The 23,047-nt window shown below is 42.9% G+C and overlaps 1 protein-coding gene across 6 annotated transcripts in view; it reads left to right on the top strand.

Annotated features, from left to right (window-relative positions):
* Window positions 1-23,047, top strand: part of TRMT9B (tRNA methyltransferase 9B (putative)) — a 66,624-nt gene that overhangs the window by 16,757 nt on the left and 26,820 nt on the right. For 5 of the 6 annotated variants that reach the window (XM_047715856.1, XM_047715835.1, XM_047715876.1 and 2 more), the window contains exon 2: window positions 14,443-14,640. The exons of the other annotated variant lie outside the window; for it this stretch is intronic. The gene's annotated coding sequence lies outside the window, so the exon portion shown is untranslated. The remainder of the gene's footprint in view (window positions 1-14,442; window positions 14,641-23,047) is intronic. 6 annotated transcript variants of the gene reach the window in all.

The following is a 23,047-nucleotide window of genomic DNA, read 5'->3' on the forward strand; positions in this document are numbered from 1 at the left end:
GGAGAATTACAATCACCAATCCACTTAGAATGCCAGCAGAGTATTAAATATCTTTTCAGAATATCATCTTAACTCCGCATGGTGTGAGTTTTGAATTTGTTTGAAACATTGTGACACGTCATTGTTCAGGTAAAAGGATCTTGTAATACAGCTTTCAAAAAAGACAGTGATAAAGACGAATTTCTATTTTAAATGAGATGCTCCTCAAATCACAAAAAACATACACGCACTAAACAACTATAAAGGTCTGCAGAGCTGTGTGACTGTCTTGGGACACTGCCTGTTTGATGAAGGTGAGGTTGGGAAGGGGACTGAAATAGGCAGACGTTCCTGATTTCTGTTCCTTTAATCTGGAGAGCCACCGGCTTGCTCTATGGAATTTTCTTTTCATAAATGGACATTAATTCATTATCAATTCCTGATTCGTGTGTCCTAGAGAGCTACTATAGTTTCTAATTAACTATCAAAATCTCTTCATGTCCTCTGGTCCGAGGTCTGAATTTTTATGGAATGCCACCAGGCTGCGAGGAATCTTAGACAGCGACATCTCGAGGTGTGAACTGGGCTGCACGTTGATGTTTAGCTGCGCCTTCCGAGGAGGACCAGTCCTCAGGATGGTGAGGACGGGCAGCCCACAGGTGACACCGGGCTCACAGGGGACAGCGGAAGTGCAGTTTCTGATTTAACAATGCCTGTTAGTTGGGGTGCGTGGGTGGCTCAGCGGGTGAAGCCTCTGCCTTTGGCTCAGGTCATGATCTCAGCGTCCTGGGATCGAGCCCCGCATTGGGCTCTCTGCTCAGCGGGTGTCTGCTTCCTTCTCTCTCTGCCTGCCTCTCTGCCTACTTGTAATCTTTCTCTCTCTCTGTGTCAAATTAAAAAAAAAAAAAATTTAACAATGCCTGTTAGTTACTAGAAGAGCGGAGGCATGACAGACATACGCCAAGCCCTTTATTACCTGTGCTGGCCTCACCTGACCAGTATCCCTGAGAATCAGCAGGGATGCGTGCCTCTACTTACGGAAAACCAAAGTCCCTCCCCTTGGGATTATAGCTGGATTTCCATCTGGGCTCTCTGTCTATATAGAGAGAATTATTTGAGATCCTAGACTCCTTTACTAATACCAAGAATCTCCTCCCTTTAATTTTGTCCTGGTGATATTTCCAGTAACTACTTAGTTTTCTTCCAGGTAAGAAAATTGTATAAAAACATCAAAAAACGAACTTAATTGTTAACTTTTGGGGATATCTGTTATTAGTAAGGAGACAGGTTTGTTCTTTCACTGTCCTTGAACTTTGGGCTCTGAGATCTATTTTTTATGTGACCCTGTTTGTGATCTGTCCTCACTTTTTACTTCGAAAGTAGCATTTGACTGGGTTTTTTTATTGTACCGTATTCTCACTCACACACAACAGTCAAGAGAACATGTCGATGGCAGGTGGTGGCACTTAGCACTGTCCCATGGTCCCAAAAAGCCCTCGAGGCTCTGTCTTGGCTGCAGGGCTCCTTCCCCGTGAACGTGAGCTCCAGTGTTCGCCTCCCGCCTGGTGCCTTCTGAAACCTTTACCTGTCATTGAAATCCAAGAGTTGGCTGCCCTGACCTAGTCTTCTTTGAGCTTTGCAACGTATTCCAGTGTATCAGACATTGAACGCAGCTGTCAATGGTAATGCTAGTCCACAGATTCAGTTCTTAAAAGTAGCGAGCGAAGTTGAGAAAGTGTGTGCCGCAGAAAATGATAACCTCATCTGGAACATGAACTAGGACCTGGCCCCGGAGCTGCTTCTGAGACGGCCCTGCTGCCCTTCACTGTGCCCTCGTCCAGGCTCCCACCGTGCGGGGTAATGTGTGTGGGGACTGACACGAGGGGAAGCTCAAGTTTCACAGGCTGTTAGCGCTTGACGGTTATGTTGCAATTTGGGGATATTAAGGCCCATTTCTATGTGACAGTCAGAGTCATAAAAGAGGACGGGCACTCTGTATGTAAGAGGAAGTACCGCAGACCTACAGAAGCTAAACGACTTGCCCGAGGGTGCGCACTGGGGGCAGAGCTGGGCCTGGGCCTTCTCCCCGAGACTTTTCATCACAGCGAAGTGCTGAGTTCTGCTCCTGAAGTTCTGTTTGTGAGGATGCACGCATTCAGGCTTCAGCTTTCAGGCTACATGTTTTAGCAACTGAGTGAACGGAGAGGACAGACACCCTCCCGGGAGGCTTCTCGGGGCTCAGTGCCGCCTCCACCTCGCTTCCCCCCAGAGGTGTGGCGCCGCTCGCATGTCACGTGATTCTGGGACAGCAGCCGGGTGCCCCTCAATTTAACTCCGTTCCATCACCGTCTACCTGGAGCTGGGCTCAGATCCCACAGATTAAGGCTGCAGTCCCACAAGACCGCCCCCTCCCCCCACTGCCGACCCCAGTTACAGGTCCAGCTCGTGTCCTGTGCGCCTCAGGTGTCCCCACTCCCCCCGCCCCCTTCTGGGCTTTGGCTCGTTTGCTAGAGTGGCTCACAGAACTCAGGGAGACACTTTACCTACCAGATTCCCAGTTTGTTTTTTTTAAAAGATGTAACTTAGGAGCAGCCAGATGGTTGAGCTGCCTGCAAGGCCCAGACCTCGCTAAGGCCCCAAGCTTCTGTCCCCTTAGAATTTGAGGTGCACCACCCTCCTGGCACGAGCGCGTTCTTGTCCAGCACAGGGCAGCTCTCTAAACCTTGTCCTTCGGGTTTTTACAGAGGCATGACTGATTCTATCATTGGCCACTGATGTTTGAACTTAACCCCCATTTCCTCTCACTTCCTTGGAGGTCTGGGGGATGGGCCTACAAGTCCGGCCCCTCTGCTCCCCTGGCAACCAGCCCATCCTTAGGGGTTTTCCAAAGGTCACCTCATTAACATAATGAACTCAGGTGTGGGTGAAAGAGGCTTGTTCTTTATTAATAACAAAGGATACCCATTTCACCTTTATGCTCTGGAGCTAGGGAAAAAAACCCTAAATATTGTAACAAAAGATGTCCCTAGGGCTCTTTAAAGCTCAAGGGTTTTAGGAGCTATGTGCCAGGAACAGTGGTCAATGACTAAACATTTGTTTCTTATTCTAAATCACGTATCATACTGAATGACTGTCTCATGGATAACATGCCCAGCCATACAAGAAAAAAATTGGGAGAGACCCCCCACTTACTAAATTACTAAACAAAGACAATGGGGAGGAAGAAGGGCAGGAAAAGGATATTGTTAAGATTTTCAGAGAGTTTTGTAGAGATCAACTACTTATTTTCCTCTGAATATTGGCATGTGGTTATAATGTTTGCATATTAGAAGCCTATTTTCATGACCAAAATTATTTTGTGTTTTGTGTTTTGCATGAAATATTTCCTATTCATTTATCCAGTGAAGATGATTGAGCACCTGTTGTATGCCCGGTGGTGTTCAAAGTGCTGTGTATACATCAGGGAACCCCAAACACCTGATTCCATGGTGTTTACAAACTAGTTGGGGAACAGAGCAATAAACAACTCCAGCAGGATGCAGACATGGAATTCTCTTGCTTTCTGCTTTTCATTGGAGTGCAGAAAGACAGCAATGTCATCTTCCGTCCCCTCCCCCAGCCCATGGCAGCCACCATTCTGCTGTCTGTCTCTATGGACTCAACTACTCTGGGGACCTCAGATAAGTGGTCATCGATTTGTCCTTTGCTGTCTGGCTGTATCACATAGCCTGTCTTCAAGGTTCATCTGTGTTGTAGCATGTGTCCAAATTTCCTTCCTTTTTAAGGCTGAATACTATGAAATCTGGTTTTGTGAGCCTCAGGCCAACCCATGTTGAAGAACTGGGACACGGTTGAGGATATATTTAGAGAGAATTTTTCGGCGTACTGTGGGTGCCCCTTTCCGTGTTCTCCCTCCTCCTCTCTCTCCTTCTCCCTCTCTCTCACACACACAGACATACCCACACACACGGCATCTTGGGAGAACAGATGGAGATGTTTCTCCCATCCTCGAGGCAAGTGGCAGGACTTCAGGGGGACCACATAGAAATCTTGGTCTGTGACCCTAAGGGCGCAGGAGTCTGGGGTCAAGCACACGCCCGAGAAATGGAAAGGTTGGTCAAAGCAGCAGAGCAGGAGGTATTGTTTGGGAAGTACCAGCCCTCTCACTGAGGAGGGATGAAGGGTATTTTCCTGGGGCCAGAGGTGGGCCACACAAGATAAATGGCATTGGCCCAGCTGCTGCACACAGTCTCGGGCAGGCGGCTAACAAGATGGCAGGTGAAAATGCGGGAGGCCTCGAGCAGGAGACCAGCTGCTGAGAACCATCATAAGCTGCCCGGGCAAGAGTGGGCTCCTGTCAGGAAATGACAGGTCAGAGGTCTGCAGTGATGAGGGTCTACAAGAACCCATGCAAGTGGTCCGTGCAGACCACCAAATGCCACGTGAAATAGAGAAGCAGCCTTTGGTTCCCAACATGCCCAGAGATCATGGACATCAGCTTGTGCCAGTTTCTGTCAAAAAGGGACTTTCCTGGCTCCCTGACATCACCTTGCCAGTCGCCCCTCCGAGCACTCTAGCACTGGAAGTTTTGAAGCAAGCTGGACCAGAGAGGAGGTCCAAAAGAACTATCACCACTCTCCACCTTTCCTGCCACAGGCTTCACTACGACAGCGGGCCCAAGCTGGGAAAGTTCCAGAATGCAGTGCAATACGGAGCTTGCTCTTACACTGGGCAGGGAACCTTCGCTTCAGAAATCAGCGTGTTTGTGAGCAAAGCGAGCTGGAGAACAAGAGCAACGGAAGTATGAGTGCCACTGAGTAGGTCTCCGGGGACATCACGTCACCTGCATATCCCTCTTGTTCCACATGACAGTTCTGCTAAGGCTGGGGATGACACAAAGCGGAGTGTTGCAGTCTGTGCTCAAAGCCATGACTTGGGGTTGGTGGAAAGGGACTGGCCCTCTGATGCATTATTGGGAAAACAAAAAGCATTTTAACTCTTTCTTGCATAAAAGGGGGAGAAAAACCATGAGGGACTCTTAACGCTAGGGAATAAACAGGGTTGCTGAAGGGGATGGGGGGATGGGGTGACTGGGTGTCAAGCCCGTGACGTGATGAGCACTAGGGGTTACACGCAATGGGTGAATTACTGAACACCACATCTGAAACTAATGGTGTACTGTAGGTGGCTAATTGAATTTAAAGAAAAAAAAAATTGGGGACAACAGCAGCAAAGGTTTTTTTTTTTTTTCCTGAAAGCTTTTTTTTTTTTCCTCTCAGCTCCCCTGACTACTCCATTTGCTGGGTCCAGCACTGTGGTCTAGGGTTAAGAAGTGTTTTATGATTGGTATGATGGCGGAAAACTGGGCAATAAGAGGGAAGCCCATGAGTAGACACAGCGTTTTTGAAGAATTTTGCCATAAAAGGAAGCAAGGAAATTAAGGCTTAAACTGAACAGTGATCTGTGGTCATGCCTGGGAAGGTTTTATTTTTTTAAGAGACATTAAAAGATATTGAACCATATTTTTATATTAATGGGAAAGATTTAATAGCAAAGGGAAAGTTTTGTTTTTTTAAGAGATATTGAAGCATATTTTTATATTAATGGGAAAGATTTATTTTTTTTTAAAGATTTTATTTATTTATTTGACAGAGAGAGATCACAAGTAGACGGAGAGGCAGGCAGAGAGAGAGAGAGAGAGGGAAGCAGGCTCCCTGCTGAGCAGAGAGCCCGATGCGGGACTCGATCCCAGGACCCTGAGATCACGACCTGAGCCGAAGGCAGCGGCTTAACCCACTGAGCCACCCAGGCGCCCCTAATGGGAAAGATTTAATAGCAAAGGGAAAATTGATGGTTGGCAAGAGGGGGAGAGAGGTGCAGGATGGAAGCTGTTGAGCTGTCAGCATATAGCTGGTAGGTTTGCTTTCTAGGTTAGTATGAACAGTTCATCCCTTGTCTTTCTTCCAGGAGGAAGGAGTGTATAATAAATGCAAATAGGTTAGCATGAGCCCATGGAAATCAGAATGTTCCACACATCCCCAAACAATTTATATCATATATATATCAAGCATTTTGTTGAACATACAACTGTCGAATATATGTAGACCCCAGGATAAAATTTAGAACTTATCCGGAACTACATCAAAATAAAAGACGCAATCTTTTCTGCATCAAAAGACACAATCAACAGAGTGAAAAAGCAACCTACAGAATGGGAGATAGTATTTAAAATCATACATCTGATAGGAGGTTTATATCCAAAATATATAAAGAGCTCCTACAAATGAATAACAACAAGGAAAGAAAGAAGAAGAAGAAGAAAAAAAAAAGAACAAGCTAGATCACCTGACTTTAAAAATGGGCAAGGAGGGGGGTGTGCCTGAGTGGCTCAGTGGGTTGAAGCCTCTGCCTTTGGCTCAGGTCATGATCCCAGGTGCTGGGATCGAGCCCCGCGTCAGGCTGTCTGCTCGGCAGGGAGCCTGCTTCCTCCTCTCTCTGCCTGCCTGTCTGCCTACTTGTGATCTCTGTCAAATAAATAAATAAAATCTTAAAAAATAAAAATAAAAATGGGCAAGGGACTTGTATGGTTTTTTTTTTTTAAGATTTTATTTATTTATTTCACAGACAGAGATTACAAGTAGGCAGAGAGGCAGGCAGAGAGAGGAGGAAGCAGGCTCCCTGCCAAGCAGATAGGCTGACGCGGGGCTCGATCCGAGGACACTGGGACCATGACCTGAGCCAAAGGCAGAGGCTTTAACCCACTGAGCCACCCAGGCGCCCCTTGAATGGCTATTTATCCAGAGATGACATAAAAATGGCCAACATGCATATGAAAGATGCTCAGTATCACTAATTACTAGAGAAATGTAAATAAAAACGAGATATCACCTTACACCCAATAGGTTAGATAAAATTAAAAAAAAAAAAAAAAGAACAGAAAATAGCACATCGGAAGGAGGTAGCACCCTTGCACACCATCGGCAGGAGTGTAAAATGATTGAGGCACTCTAGATAAAAGTATGGAGGATCCTCAAAAAATTAAAAATAAAACTATCATATGATCCAGCAACCCCATTTCTGGGTATTTACCCAAAGAACAGAAACTAGAATCTTGAAGAGTTTTTTGCACACCTACGTTCTAGCGGCGTTGTTCACAATACCCAAAAGGTGGAAGTTACCAAACGGCCATCGACAGATGAAAGGATAAACATCGTGGTGTATACATACAATGAAATATTGTTCAACCTGAAAAAAGGAAGGAAATCCAGAGGTGAAACTTAAGGTCATTATGCTCAGTGAAATAAGCCAATCACAAGACAAATACTGTATGAGCCCACTTATATGAGGTATCTAAAGTAGTTAAGCCCTTAGAATGATGGGTGGTTGATAGGGATTGGGGAAGGGGAAAAGGGGAATTATTATTATTTAATGGGCATAGAGTTTCAGTGTTGGAGGATGAAACGTTCTGGAGATCTGTTGAAGAACAATGTGAATGTACATAATGCTACTGAGTTGTACACTTACAAGTGGTTGAGATGATAAATTTTATTTCACATGTTTTTATCACAACTAAAAATAAAAAATTTTAATTTATGACTTATTATTTGCCTCTTTCCTTTTAAAAGTTGTGAATCTAACAAGAGATTTTAACTGATGCTTCTAGCTATTTGGAAGCACTCATTCCTTCCCTTGGCAATTGTCCACCACCACCAAATCTGCCAGATACAGTAAGAGATATTATGGGTAAAGAGATGAGGCAGGGATGGTTCTTGTCCATACAGAGCTGAAAGTTAAGTTGGAGGAAATAAACATAAACAAATGAGTACAGTAATGTCTTTTCAGTTCCATGTGATCCATGCTTCCTGACAAGTGACAGAAACTGACATTGGTGATCTATTGGCTGATTAGGAATTTATTGGAAAGATATGAAGTCATAGAAAGTCAGAGAACCAAACTTGGAAAGTAAGTGCACCCTAGGGCAGTTCCAGAACTCACAACCCTGAGGTTCAGTCATCAATCTGACCAGGACTCACTACCACCAATGCAGAGGCCTCCTGCCACACAAGGCTCTGTGGCCATAGTAATCGCTGGAGTGTGAGGACCTCTAAACCCGCAAACCCAGAGCCATAATGACAGAGAGAACATATTTTAAAAATAATTAGATATAATTATATGTAATAATTAGATATAATTATTAGTGGCATCACTCTAAATTCTCCCTTCCCTTCTACCTCATTTTCCCAAAATGGACCTATAAGAAAAAGAGAGTGTCACGTATCATATAGATCAGAATCATATATACAAGCCCCATCTCGCGGTCACAAGGTATTGTTTCCATGTGGACCTTAAGTAAGTCTTTCTTCGGCCATTCTACTGTTTAAAAAGGCCCGAAATTTCTAGGTCCATGGTAAGATCAGTGATAGGTCATCATTTATTACTTCTTTCACTGTAAGGTACGTTTCTTGGTCCAAAGCAATGTTGTGTGAGATACCATGTACTTGTTTCATTAACACCATGTGAGGTAGCCAGGACAGACCAAATAGTGGCCCCCGGGGTGCTGGTGTTGATGTGTATCCATGACATACAGGGGGAGGAACAAGAGGGCACAAGGTGGTGAATCTAGCTGGGGGACAAGAGAGCCTTCATAGAGAATATGGCACAAACAGACCCTTCCAAGATAATTGTGTCTCCCAGGTATCCCAGGGGAGCAAGGTAGTTCCAGGCAGAGGGAACAGATGAGCAAAAACCATGAAGACATCAAATGTCTAAAGCGTTCAGAGAAACTCAAGTTGTAAAGGTACAGCATGACACGAGCTAAGGAGCTGGTCCTGGACCACAAGTCAGCTAAGGATCTATACCAATTCCTTTATCCTTCATCACAGCAAGAATTTCTCAATGAAAGAAGCCATCATTGGTTTAAGTTCTGGTGCCAAGTCCTTATGGCAACAAGCAGTTTGCTGACTGGCTACTTTGAGTGGAACATCATAGTGGGAAATGCTGGAGGATAGGCTGGGGTCACATCTCGGAGGGCTTTATGTGACATGCTGAGGTATTCAGACTTGCTCTTTAAGTCTGAAGAGGAGTGAGATGTGACCTTGACCATGCTGTTGAGGACAAATTTTAGGGCACAGAGCTGTGAAGCCTGGGGGACTGGTGGGTCTAGAAACCATCGTATCAACCTGGTCCCCAAAACTCAGCCCTTTGTTTCAGTGTTGGTTTGTGATCAAGCTAATGGAATGAGAAAATTAGAGGAGGTTTAGTCAGTTTTTCACAAAGCTAAATATTATTCAATATTAAAGATATTTCTTTAGTTCGAAATTGTGGGCCTCTCAACTTTCATGGGGGTAAATTATCCATTCATCTATGCAATTATGGTGACAGTATAAAATTGGCATTAAAAATGTGTGTGTGTGTGTGTGCGCGCGCGCACGCGTGTGGGCGTGTGTGCATGTCCATCCTAGCTTCAAGTAAAGAACCAGCTGGCCCCTCTGGTTCTCTAGATGTCCGTCTGAGATTTTTGAGAGAGGTCTGTGAAATCCATAAGAGTAGGAACTCCAAGCTGAGGCAGTGGGGAAGGAGTGGGAGGCACATAAGAGGTGAGATGCAGATCGAATCTGTAGGAAAAGATGCTTGACCGTCCAGATCTTACTGTACTTTGTGTGCATGTGACCCTCTTCCTGAATCTCAGATAATCTGATTTTTTTCATGACAACCCTATGAATACCACTTTTGGATCAATGGTATTATAAACACTTTTTTATGAATGCAGAATACATCTTCACGTTTATCCCCTTATCCTATTCTTAGAGAATCATCAGATGGTATCTCGTTTTACATTGACACCATAGCCTTCATGTCAAATTCTGTCTTGAACCATCATTTGACAGTAAGACCAGTGTGGAATTCCTTATCACCTGACCTGCCGAAACCTTCTTTCCTATGAGGAAAGAAGACGGGTCACGTTCTGCTTCTCTTCTGGTGTTGCCCTCCTGCAGCATCAAAACAATTTTCTTCCAAGTTGCCATTCTGGAGATTCTATTACGTTTATCTTAACACAGACCAGAGCTGGTTTTGTCAAATTGACACCAGCAGCAAAGGCCTGGAGGAAGCCCGGTTACTATAGTTTCATTTTTCTTGAATCTCGTATTTGACTTCCTGGCAGTCTCTAATCTACAAAATCAAAATAAACCATAATAAAGCTCAATGAAGCAGGTCTAGTCATTCATTGCCTGTGGAGGTGCAGCCTTCAGGAACAGATCTCATCATCAGTACTGTGCTGGGAGCTCTTTGTTCCCACTTTGTATCCTCCTCCCGTAACCACCCTCCCTCCCACCCACACTGACCCTCTTCCCCAGGCTTTGAGGACCTTCATTTCCGTCACTGAGACTGTGGAGATGGTATCCTGACCCTAAATAGAGTCAATTTAGACATGTAAGCTTTGAAAATTTTCAAGGAAAACAAAGTATTCTTGGGAATATTTGGTCTTTGTCCCAAGATAGATTTCCCTCACATCCTCTGTTTTCTTTCAACCTACACTGACTCTGGGGTGACCTTTGGACCCTGTTGGGATTCCAGAGAGTGCCATACTCTCCTAGGGCTACATATGATGTAGTTTGGAGGCCCTGAGTTTGTTCTGCTCATGAGATTTTAATTAGCAAAGCTAGTTGTTCCTTTTCTTACTATTTCTTCTATAATCTCTCTGGTGTGTCATTAAGGGCTTCTGTGTAGGATAGGGAATATTAATTAGAAGAACATCCTGTTTCACTTGCCTCATTACGTCGAGGGAATAATACTCAAAGTGTCACTCCAAATTATAAAAGCTAATATTGCTCGCTATCTATACTTTTTATCAATAAATCATGGGCTTGCTTCCTGCTGCTCTCATTCAGTGATTGTTCTGTGCCTTCTATCAGCCTGGAGCTTCTTAAGAGGAGGGACCCACCCATTTTCTGCTCCTCTGGTAGCTACCAAAGCACCTGTTCCCTAGTAGGGGATGTATGAGGTTAAATATTTGGGATCCGTGGTGTTCTAATCTCATTCCTGTTCTCAACTCTGCATAATTTCTTTTGATTTAATACATTCCCATGGTCCTAACTGCCAAGATGTAGGATAATGATTTTTAAATGATCTTTAGTCCAGCCTGTGCTCTGGAACTCCATATCCATCTTACTTTGTTGTCTTCCAAACAGGAAGGAAACAATATATCCAGCCCTGAACCCTCCCTGTGATTATTTCCTCTGATGGTGAACCTTAGCATCTTTTTTATTCTTCTGCTCTTTTCTACACACATGTATACAATAGACCTTTATTGAGCACTGTGTAATTTGCAGTCCCCACCAAAGACATCAGCCATTGTGATCCTAAGCTCTATTGTCCCTAGCCAGAAAACACTGCAATCAGACACCATAAGGAGTATGGACAAACAGCCCATGCCAGAACACGGAATATAACCTGTTACTGATCATGGCAGTTCAAAGTCAGTTACCAACATCCAGTCCCTCTTCTATCCTATTTCCTGCAGATGCATAAATTTTAAGTAACCTTCTTTGGTATATTCACATGTATTCCAAAAAAGGTTCATCAGTTTATATCTGGTCATTACCAAAGTTTCATTTTGTTTACCTTTCGTTGTCTCTCCCACTTTGTTTTAGGATGGTGGTGGTCCCTTTTACAATGTCAGCATTATTATTACTACTGCTTCTTCTTCAGCATGCTCTTCCTCGGTCCCCCAGTCCTGCTAATCTGATCCTTTCTCCTTACATAGTATCTCTTATATTTGGCCTTACACACTTAATATCATACTATAAAATATTTAACTGGGTTCTTTCTCTGTCTTCATTGTGAACTCAGCCAGGAAATATGAGCCTACAGTATTGCCAAAGGAGATTTTCTGAAAATTTAATCCCAGTATTGTTATCATACAGTGTTATGTTAATTTCAGGTGTACAATACAGTGATTCAAGAATTCCATACATCACCCGGTTGTCATCACGACAAGTGTCCTCCTTCATCCCTGTCCACCTGTTTAACTCAACCCCCAACCACCTCCCCTCTGGTAACCATCAGTTTGTTCTCTATAGTTAAGAGTCTGTTTCTTGGCATGTCTCTCTTTCCCCCGCTTTGCTCATTTGTTTTGTTTCTTAAATTCCACATACAAGTGAAATCATATGGTATCTTCTCTGAATGATTTGTTGCCCTTGGCATTATACTCTCTAGCTCCATCCATGTCATTGCAAATGGTAATATTTCATCATTTTTTATGGCTGAATAATATTCCTGAGTGTGTGTGTGTGTCCTCTTCTTTATCCATTCATAAATCAGTGGATATTTGGGTGGCTTCAATATCTTGGTTATTGTAAGTGATGCTGCTGTAAACATTGGGGTGTATGTATCCCTTTGAATTAGCGTTTTGGTGTCTTGGGGTAAATAGCCAGTAATGAGATTACTGGATTATAGGGCAGTTCTATTTTTCACTTTTTGAGGAAACTCTCTACTGTTTTCCACAGTGGCTGCACCAGTTTGGATTCCCACCAACAGTGTAAGAAGGTTCCTTTCTTTCTACGTCATCCTCAACACCCGTTGTTTCCTGTGTTTTTTATTTTAGTCACTCCAACAGGTGTTAGGTGATAGCTCACTGTAGTTTTGACTTGTACTTCCCTGCTGATGAGTGATGTTGAGCATTTTTTCATGTGTCTCTTGGCCATCTGTATGTCTTCTTTGGAGAAACATCTGTTCATGTCTTCAGCCCATTTTTAATTGGATTATTTGGGGTTTTGATGTTGAATTATGTAAGTTTTTTTATATATTTTGGATACTAACTCTTTATCAGATATGTCATTTGCAAATATCTTCTTCCATTCCATAGGTTGTCTTTTAGTTCTGTTGATTGTTTCCTTTGCTGTGCAGAAAATAAGTTTTTTACTACTAACTATTCCAGAGATATATGCCATATGATAAAAGGACTCGTCTGAATTCAACATTTTTAAAAGATGGACACTATCCTATTTTGTCTTTACCCAGCAACTTCTTGGAGAATACAAAATTCACATTTTCAGTGGGGGGATATTTCGATCATAATTTAGTAAACATAAGGAAAGTCAATTACACGTGTAGGTATTGAAGGCATGATTTTGGCGTACAGAAAATCTTCCCTACCCTGGTCCCATCCAAATAGCTCACAAATGCCTTCTGCACTGTCAACAATTCCTTTCATTGGCTAGTGTTATGGACTCATCTTCAGGGGCATATTGGAGAAGGTTAATAGATGTAGGCACTAATGCCTGAAGGAAAGGCACATAGCCAAGTTGGCACTCCACGGAGGGCCTAGGTCAGGGCACGCAAGCGTGGATCTAAGTAGAGAGCATTTCTTTTCAGGACTAGCATGAGGGCTCAGTAAACCACATCATCTCCTTTATGATAAAGGCAGGCTCTAAAATTATAAGAGGAAAGATGAGGTCCAATGACAAATAGCTCTCTCAAGACCCTTCTTAAATGTTCTTCCTAAAAAGTCAACCCTTGGGGCTCTGAGTGGTACAGATCATATATCTGATATGATTGAGAGATGACTGGGGTTTAAATGTATAGACATATTCTGAAGACCCAAAATAAAGCTTTCCAAAGCACCCCCAGATCAGTGATTCTTAGATAGGGACCAGGACTAGGGTGGGTAAAGAGCAGGGGGAAGCCACGTTCATGTCACCCCATCATCCTGAGATCACTGCCTACAGTAGGAGGTGCAGTCTGTGGCAGTGAGATGTACATATAAGGAAAATGAAGACTAGGGAACATGGTTGAGAACTGTGATCTAGATTAAGGTCCATTTGCTTCATTTACAGACAAGGAATCAGGTCCCCGAGTATTACAGAATTGGCTTTTCCTATCACACCAGGCATTACTCCAGATCTCATTTTATACCCCAAGACTTCTACATTACGAAGTGCTCTTCGGCATACAAGGCCCATCTTTATTTTCAAAAGTAACAAAGAGTCTTCTGATGAGTTTCATGACAGACCCACTGTGTGATGAGAAAAGAAAAGAAATGTGAACAACGAAGAATAAGTAGCAGTACTTCTCAAAGTGATGCTGATATTATGAACAAATATTGAGCAGTTAAATTGTACTGGCATGATTTAATGCAGTTTGGTAATATTGTCTTAAATAGCATACATTTCTTTAAGCCATGGGATTCAGAGTTGACCCTCAGTGCTTGTCATTTTTCTAGGAACAAGATGAGATCATTCAATGTGATTTTGGGAGAAAGTACTGCGTATTTTATAGAAAGCTTAGGAATTAATTCAGAAACGGCTCTTACCACGGCTGGCATTCTCCACATATTCCCAGTTCTTTCTAATCCCTTCTTCTCCGGGTAATTTATACATGGGTCAAGAGGTCAGCCTGAGCTATGGCTGGTTCAATATTTGTCTTATGGAAAATGACATTGAGCATTTGTGCTTTCCCGAATAGGGCCTGTGTTCCCTTCGGAGACTCATGCAAAGCGCGTCATCGCGTGAAGGACCTCGCTGTTGGATTTCACTCGACTACTTTTCATTTACATTCCACACTGACAAAGTCATGGGCAAAAACTGTCACTCTCTGAGGGTAGAAACTGCCATGCTTCACAAAGGCAAGAAGTAATTTTCCTGTAATCACAAGATGACTCAGGTTAGTAGCTTTTAGCTCTTACTATAATTCAAATAACTGGAGGGCACTGGGGCACTGGGCAAACCTCATTAGTCCCTATCTCGATAATTTTAAATTTATGATAATGTGATATAAAGTAAGTTGGAGTTTATTTTTGTACGAGGTGGTAAAAGAATTTAAAAATAGTTACATAGGAAGGTACAGTCCACTGGCAAAAAAAAAAAAAAAAAAAAAAAAAAAAAAAAAAAAAAATAGTTACATAGGGGGGCGCCTGGGTGGCTCAGTGGGTTAAGCCGCTGCCTTCGGCTCAGGTCATGATCCCAGGTCCTGGGTTTGAGCCCCACATTGGGCTCTCTGCTCAGCAGGGAGCCTGCTTCCTCCTCTCTCTCTGCCTGCCTCTCTGCTTAGTTGTGATTTCTCTCTGTCAAATAAATAAATAAAATCTTTTTTAAAAAAAATAGTTACATAGGGTGAGGTCAAATTACAAGAAAGCATGTAGTATTTTTTATACATTTTTTTAAAGATTTTTTAATTTATTTGACAGACAGAGATCACAAGTAGGCAGAGAGGCAGGCAGAGAGAGAGAGAGAGAGAGAGAGGAGGAAGCAGGCTCCCTGCAGAGCAGAGAGCCCGATGTGGGGCTCAATCCCAGGACCCTGGGATCATGACTCGAGCTGAAGGCAGAGGCTTTAACCCACTGAGCCACCCAGGCGCCCCGAAAGCATGTAGTATTTTTTAGATGTGAAATGCTTTTCTAGTAAAGAGCATTGCTAAGTGATAGTTGTTATCCTATAAAAGTTTGCAGTATTATCTGTACTTGAAAGTAATATGTAGATGTTAAATTTGAAGGATCATGGATTAAAAGGTAAAAAAACCAAAAAACCTGTATCTTGTAGTTAAGTCTTTGGACTGTCCTGACCAACTTGTATTGTTATGTTAGACTTGCAATTGGAGGGGTGCCTGGGTGGCTCAGTGGGTTAAGCCTCTGCCTTCGGCTCTGGTCATGATCTCAGGGTCCTGGGATCGAGCCCCGTATTGGGGTCTCTGCTCAGCAGAGAGCCTGCTTCCCCCTCTCTCTCTGCCTGGCCTCTCTGCCTACTTGTGATCTCTCTCTCTCTTTCTCTCTGTCAAATAAATAAATAAAATATTTAAAAAAAAAGAGAAATCAGAATCTCCTAGGGTATTAAGCAGAAAAACAAGGTGATGTAGCTTAGTCTGGCAAACTAATTAGGGGGGGGGGAAGAATTACAATTGGAATAGGTCTTTACAATTTAGAGTTTATGTTTGCTTTTTTAATATTGCATCCTCTGTGGCATTTGTAATGGGAGAACAATCTATATGTTTACATTTGCTTTTAGTTACACAAATGTGACTTCTGCCTGCCTGGGGTACAAGTGTCAAACAGCCTCTGCCAGGGCAGGAAATCATGAAATAGAAAAGACAATTGGGGAAAAGCTCGGTCCTTGCCCTGTTTCCTGTTGGTCCCAGCAGGGCATTTATGATTTCTGACCCCGTACTTGAGGGCCAGTTTGTCTGGAGTAAAGTACCGTTGTCTTGCAGAAGGAACTAAGCAACAGGCTCACGGATGCGTTGGTTCTGCAGGTAGATGTTGAGTGACTGCTCTGTTCTGCATGATCCAAAGACAAAGAAAGGTCCTAGTCCCGTTCCTGCCCTCCAGGAGCTTCTAATCTCATTAGGCACATATACAAAGTTGAGAATTCAAGATGGGATCAGGAGAAATGTCCGAAGAGTGAGAAAAGTGATATAGATCATAAATACACAGAACACAGGAAGAGTGGGGAAGGCTGGTAAATATCTATGGCTCTGCCTCAAGTCTTTATGAAGGAGGAAAAAGTCTGCTAGACTTCAAAGGCCAGGTAAGATTTTGGAAGGGGAAGGTGATAGAGCATTTCAGATGACAAAGGACAGTCTGCTGGCTTTGGCAAAGACCCAAATGAGGAGCTGTGGGACACCCACTGACAGAAGGGTGAGAAGGGGTCTTCAGGTGGAAGCTGAAAGCTTGAGACGCAGTGGCTCTAGGAGAGAAGACTGGGAAGACAGACTGGGACCAGGTTGTGGAAGGCTCTGAATGCCAGACTGGGGAGTACAAGCTTCTTCCCACAGAGAACAGAGACCCCTGAGAGGCTTTCAACACTATTAAATGGCTTTTACCCATTATCTGGAAAATTATCCGGGATTGGCATGAAGCAGAGATTCTAGATTGCTTTTCTTGAGCTCATGGAGGGAAAATGACAAACTGCACCATCAAGCCAGGAGTAACACACATACTTTGTAGTCCCTGCTGTCCCCTTTTACCACAGGGACATACAGGGTCTCCAGCAAGCGATGATTAATGAAGGAAGGATGGTGCAAACTCCCAGCCTTAAGGATATATAAGATGTGGGGAGTGGGAGGAAGGCAAAGGGGCGGGGCAGAAAGAGTGGAACCTGTAACAACAGCTCAGATACTAGGTTGTGGCCGTACAAAAAGAAAGGCAGATGGGGCGCCTGGGTGGCTCAGTGGGTTAAGCCGCTGCCTTCAGCTCAGGTCATGATCTCAGGGTCCTGGGATCGAGTCCCGCGTCGGGCTCTCTGCTCAGCAGGGAGCCTGCTTCTCTCTCTCTCTCTCTTTCTCTCTCTCTGCCTGCCTCTCTGTCTACTTGTGATCTCTCTGTCAAATAAACAAATAAAATCTTTAAAAAAAAAAAAGAAAGAAAGAAAGGCAGAGAGACAACAAAGATGGCAGTGGTAGTATCACAACTCTGACCTCTAGGCTAGCGCTAGTTCCCAGAAGGCGCTGCCATCCCAGCATGTTCTAGTGCTGCCCAGCTCTAGCAAGGGTCTTTTTGTCTAGTGGCAAGTCCTATCGGGAACTCTGGTGGCCACAACGCGATTCGTCCACTGTGACACCTCCTGAGGTGGGTGCCATGGTTGCAAAGACCCATCCAAGTCTGTGATAAAGTCTGTTGGCAGCAAACATCAAAACAAACTCCTCCTCAGGCAAGAAGGAGGGATTTGTTGGCAATGTACTAAGGAGCTGACAGAAGAAAGAGCTACAAACCAAACCCCAGGAAAGGCAACAATTGGAAGAAACCTGGGCATCTTTGGCTTGTGCCATCAGGAACTGGGTTCCAACTACCTTTTACCAGTTTCTCAGGGGAGAGAGAATGACTGTCCCAGATTGGATTATATGTCTACCCCTTCGCCTTCGCCTATGTGACCAGCAGCCCCGGCATCATTGGAGTCTGATATGAGCAGTTCCTCAAAGGAAGAGAGGATAAGCAGAAATTTCTAAAAAGTATTTAAGCTCTGAGGCGCCTGGATGGCTCAGTCAGTTAAGCATTTGACTCATGATTTCAGCTCAGGTCATGATATCAGGGACCTGGGATCAAGCCCCGTGTGGGGCTCCACGCTGAGTGGGGAGTCTGCCTGGGGTTCTTGCTTTCCCTCTCCTTCCCCTGCCCCTCCACGAGCACATGTTCTCACTCAAATAAATAAATAAATAAATAAATAAATAAATAAAATTTAATTTCTAAAATGTCTGGGGATACAAATAATGGTCATAAGTGTGTGGCCTCAGGCTTGGGGAGAGATCAGCTATTTCACAGAATCTCAGATTTACAAAATGATTTTTTCACAACTACCTCTGCTCTTTCAAACTAAAGTCTTACTGTTTATAAACAAGGAAACAAACAGATACTGGCCAGAAATTATCCTCAGCAGTAACTTCATGCCTTCATGTTTTGGGTTCCACACATTAGTCCTTCCCTCTCTTCTTCCCGTCCTTTCATAGCAGTCAGACCTTCAAACTCATCGGGTGACCTGAAGTGATTTGATTTCTGTGCCTTAGCTATGATAGAACTTTTAAGTTTGAGAGAGAGAGAGAGCACACAAGCAGGAAGGGCAGAGAGAGAATCTCAAACAGACTCTGCACTTTGCGTAGGGCCTGATGTGAAGCTCGATCTCACAACCCTGAGATCACAGCCTGAGCCAAAACCAAGACTCAGGACATTTAACCGAAAGCACCATCCAGACACCCCCAAAGGGCTTTAAGAAACACAGTGGCTTGCCCAGTTTGGGTCAGTCTTTGAATAGATACTTCTTACAAGTGCAATTAAATTGAGTTCTAAGGTGATGATCCCAATTTCTCATGCATTCATTTGGGGATGTGTTATTCTACATGCAAGCAGGGCTCATAGACAGTTTCCTTTTTAACGATTTCCATTTACTCTGGAAATGAACATAATATATTAAACTCCGGCATACTACAATTCTAGACTTCTAGAGCAAGAGTTTTTAAGCTTCTTTGGTGTGATTTTGAATTTTAATTTTTTAATACAAAGCTTTTAATTCAAGCAAATTTCAGTTACAAGTTGTCAAATCTGATTTCTGTTAATGATTGATTAATGGCAATGCATTCTACAAACAGTGAATATTAGAATCTAAATATGTAGTTCTGAGCCCTAATTGGAATAGATATAAATTAATAAAAACATACAACTATGTATTTTATCTCTTCTTTATTTTTATCCCTATAAAGTTGGGACTCTTAGATCTTTTTTTATTTGTAAAGATTTTATTTATTTATTTGACAGACAGAGATCACAAGTAGGCAGAGAGGCAGGCAGAGAGAGAGGAAGGGAAGCAGGCTCCCTGCTGAGCAGAGAACCCGATGTGGGACTCGATCCCAGGACCCTGAGATCATGACCTGAGCCAAAGGCAGGGGCTTAACCCACTGAGCCACCCAGGCGCCCGGGACTCTTAGATCTTTATCTACTTTTCCCACTTCCCATGTCTTGCTTCTTTTGCATTAACATATAGGAAGCACATGATAATCATTCAAAATATATTTGTCCATTTTTTTCTCCTTCTTTTCTCTTCCCCTAGTGCCTTTCCCCTTCCTTATCATTCCATTTTGCTCCCTTAAAAAGAAAAACTACAGGGGTACCTGGGTGGGTCAGCCAATTAAGCATCTGACTCCTGATTTCAGCTCAGGTCATGATCGCAGGGTCATGGGATCGAGCCCTGCATCAGGCTCCACGCTCAGTAGATAGTCTGCTTGTCCCTCTCCCTCTCAAATAAATAAATAGAATCTTAAAGAAAAAGAAAAGAAGCTGTATTGGCACATATTTTTGTCTCCTTCTTTGTTTTTTGGGGAACACTGTTTCTTCTATTACAACTGTGTTGTTCAGGAGATTAACCGTCCACCTATCGGTTAGGCTCCAAATTGCTGTTTCCTTGCTTCTAAGGCTTATAAATATTGTGAAATCATTCTGAAGGATTTTATTCTCCCATAAGCTCGGCAGGTTTTTCTAGTAAGTGCCCTTGCAGATAGCCACATCGACAGCTAGCTAAACCTTCCAGCTGATCAATATAGGAGTAATAAATCAGGAAATTTCAGTTTGTCCAAACATGTCCAACAAGGCACTGACATATCCCAGAATTGTCTTAATGGGTAACAGTAGAACAACAAAGTAATTAGAGAATGATTGTAAGTATGCTGTTATAAGCTAAGGCTAAGGCAGCATCTTTCCTGGATTCTTTACATAATTTCTGTCCCCATCCATTTACTGAGATCCACAATCCTATTCTATCATTGTAGCTGTGCTTCTTGGAGCCAGAGCTAACAAAATTCATCCTTAATTTCACGTTGAATATTTAGGTAAAGCTATTCAGTTATCTAGTAAGCACATGAATCTAGGGTTGGTAAAGTAACTTTCTTTTCTTGCAGCAGACCAATTAGTCATTAACTTGCTGCCCTAATATGACACCTTTACTGAGGGCAAATGGACTTTATTCTTCACTGGTTACTGGATAACCTGGCATGAAACACTGTCTTATTTAAATTAGTACAAAATCCTCAGAAAATTTCCCTATGCCATGTCCTTAAGGGTTACTTGTGAATCAATTTTTAAGTGTGTGGTTGTTGAAGTCAAGTTGGGTCCATCCCAAGCATTGGGTTTATTTCTATTGTTCAGGTCTTTTTTATGTTCATCGAAAGTTTTATAGTTTTATTCCAAGAAAAAAGAGGAAAGGAAATCCTTAAATTTTGTCCTTAAATTTTTGACCTAAAAACTCTCTCAACAGTTTCTGTATATATTATTACATAATCTAATTTCATGGTAATACTGCCTCAACATAGTATCCTAACTCATCTTCGACCCTAGTGATCTCCAGTTTCTAGGTCTCCCCCAGGAGGCACTAACTGAATGACATTCATTCATCCTGGCAATGGCAGAACACAGCTGAGAAAGGATTCTGCTCAGCTTTGAGTTTTAAAATGCTTTAAACTTCATAGCAAGACAATTGTCTGAAAGTGAAAGGATTTTCTTACATGGAAATATACAGGGAAGTACATATAAGTGTACACTTAGATGAATTTTCACAAAATAAGCACACTTGTGTAACCAGAACACAGATCAAGAAATAGAATATTACCCACACCCGGGATGGTGCTTCCCCTGCTCCTTCGCTATTACCACACCCCCAGGTAACCACGATTTGACTTCTTTTTTTTTTTTTTTAATTTATTTGACAGACAGAGATCACAAGTAGGCAGAGAGGCAGGCAGAGAGAGAGAGAGGAGGAAGCAGGCTCCCCGCTGAGCAGGGAGCCCGATGCGGGGCTCGATCCCAGGACCCTGGGATCATGACCTGAGCCGAAGGCAGAGGCTTTAACCCACTGAGCCACCCAGGTGCCCCCACGATTTGACTTCTAATTGCACAGATTATTTTACCTGTTTCTGTACTTTGCACAAATGGAATCCTACGCTCTGTATTCTTTTGAGTCTTTCTCTTTTCATATTATATTTAAGAAACCGAGCCATCTCATTGCATACAGTTACAGACTTTTTCATTCTTATTACTCTCCAGTATTTCATCATATGAATCCATGGCAATCTATTTGATCCTTCTATTGATGACAGACTATTGATGATAGACATAATGCATGGTTTCCAGGGTAGTGCCATTCTGAAGAGTGCTACTGTGGAAATTCTAGACGGTCTTTTAGTGAACATTCATGTGCATTTCTTTTGGATACATATACACATACATAAAGAGTACAATCTCTGGGCCACAGGATGTGCAGATGTTTGGCTGTAGTTGTCACTTGCCAAACAGTCTTCCAAAGAGGCTGACACGATTTACACTTCTACTAGCAGCATATTCTAATTCTGGCAGGTCCATGTTCTCACCAGTACCTGGTATCTTCTGTGTTTTTCCTATTAGCTGTTCTCTCACTTACAGTGTGGTATCACACTGCGGTTTTAATCTGCAGTTGTCTGATATGAACGAAGATGAGCACGTTTTCATATGTTTCCTGTTCATCTCCTGCCCACTGTGCAGTTCTGTGGATTTTTTGTCCATTTTTATATTGGGTTATTTGTCTCTTGCTTAATGATGTGGAAGAATTCTTTATATTCCGGATATAAATTCTTTGTCAGATGTATGTAGTGTGACTATCTTTTGCATCCTATGGGTTGAATTTTCACTCTCCTACTGATGTCTTAATTTAATTTATTTTTAAAGATTTTATTCATGTATTTATTTGAGAGAATGAGAGAGAGAGGAGTGTGAGTGGTGGGGTGGGGGTGGGGGACAGGAGGGGCAAAGGAGAGAGAGAATCTTAAGCAGGCTCTATACTCAGCACAGAGCCCTGATGCAGGGCTCGATCTCACGACCCTTGAGATCATGACCTGAGCCAAAAGCGAGAGTCAGACGCTTAACAGACTGAGCCACCCAGGTGCCCTGTGATGTCTTAATTTTAATAGTCCAATTTATTTATTTTCCCTTTTATGGTTAGTTCTTTCTAGGACCTGTTCAAGAAATCTTAACCTACCTCAAGGCCAAATAGAAGCTCTCTTTTTCCTCTAAAAGCTCTATTGTTTTACCTCACAGCAAAAGGGTGTAATTCAGAAATGTCACCAGTAGATATCTGGAGACAGAATTAAATAAGAAAACAAATGAGTATGTTTTCCATTGAGCCAGAACATGGAGGACTGATCAGAGAGAAAATAATTGTGTAGAAAGAAACTCCCATCACAAACAAAAGACAAATCCCTTCTGGTGACTGGGTCGTGAGCTTAGAGCCCATTCTCCCCATCTCTGAGCTCCCTTTCTAGGAGTGGTTACTATAGGAACTGTCCTGAGAATATGCGGCTATGGTGACCCCTCCCTGGGGACAAGGAGACACTCAAGGGGACAAAACAAGGCCTCTCAGAGTCCTCTGTGCTCTCTGTGGATCAAGTGCAGTGTCTCATCTCCTTGATAAGCTACTAAGAAAAACTTTTCTCAGAAAGCCTTTTCAGGTCCTCTGAATGTTTTTACTATTTATATATGCATGAGATAGGCATAGTTTTACAGTGGTCATTAAGAGCAGTCCATTTTCAAATCTCACCCACTTCAAATCTCAAAGTTACATTTGAAATT

The sequence above is a fragment of the Lutra lutra genome, chromosome 2 (assembly GCF_902655055.1).
Source record: "Lutra lutra chromosome 2, mLutLut1.2, whole genome shotgun sequence".
Taxonomy (NCBI): Eukaryota; Metazoa; Chordata; class Mammalia; order Carnivora; family Mustelidae; genus Lutra; species Lutra lutra.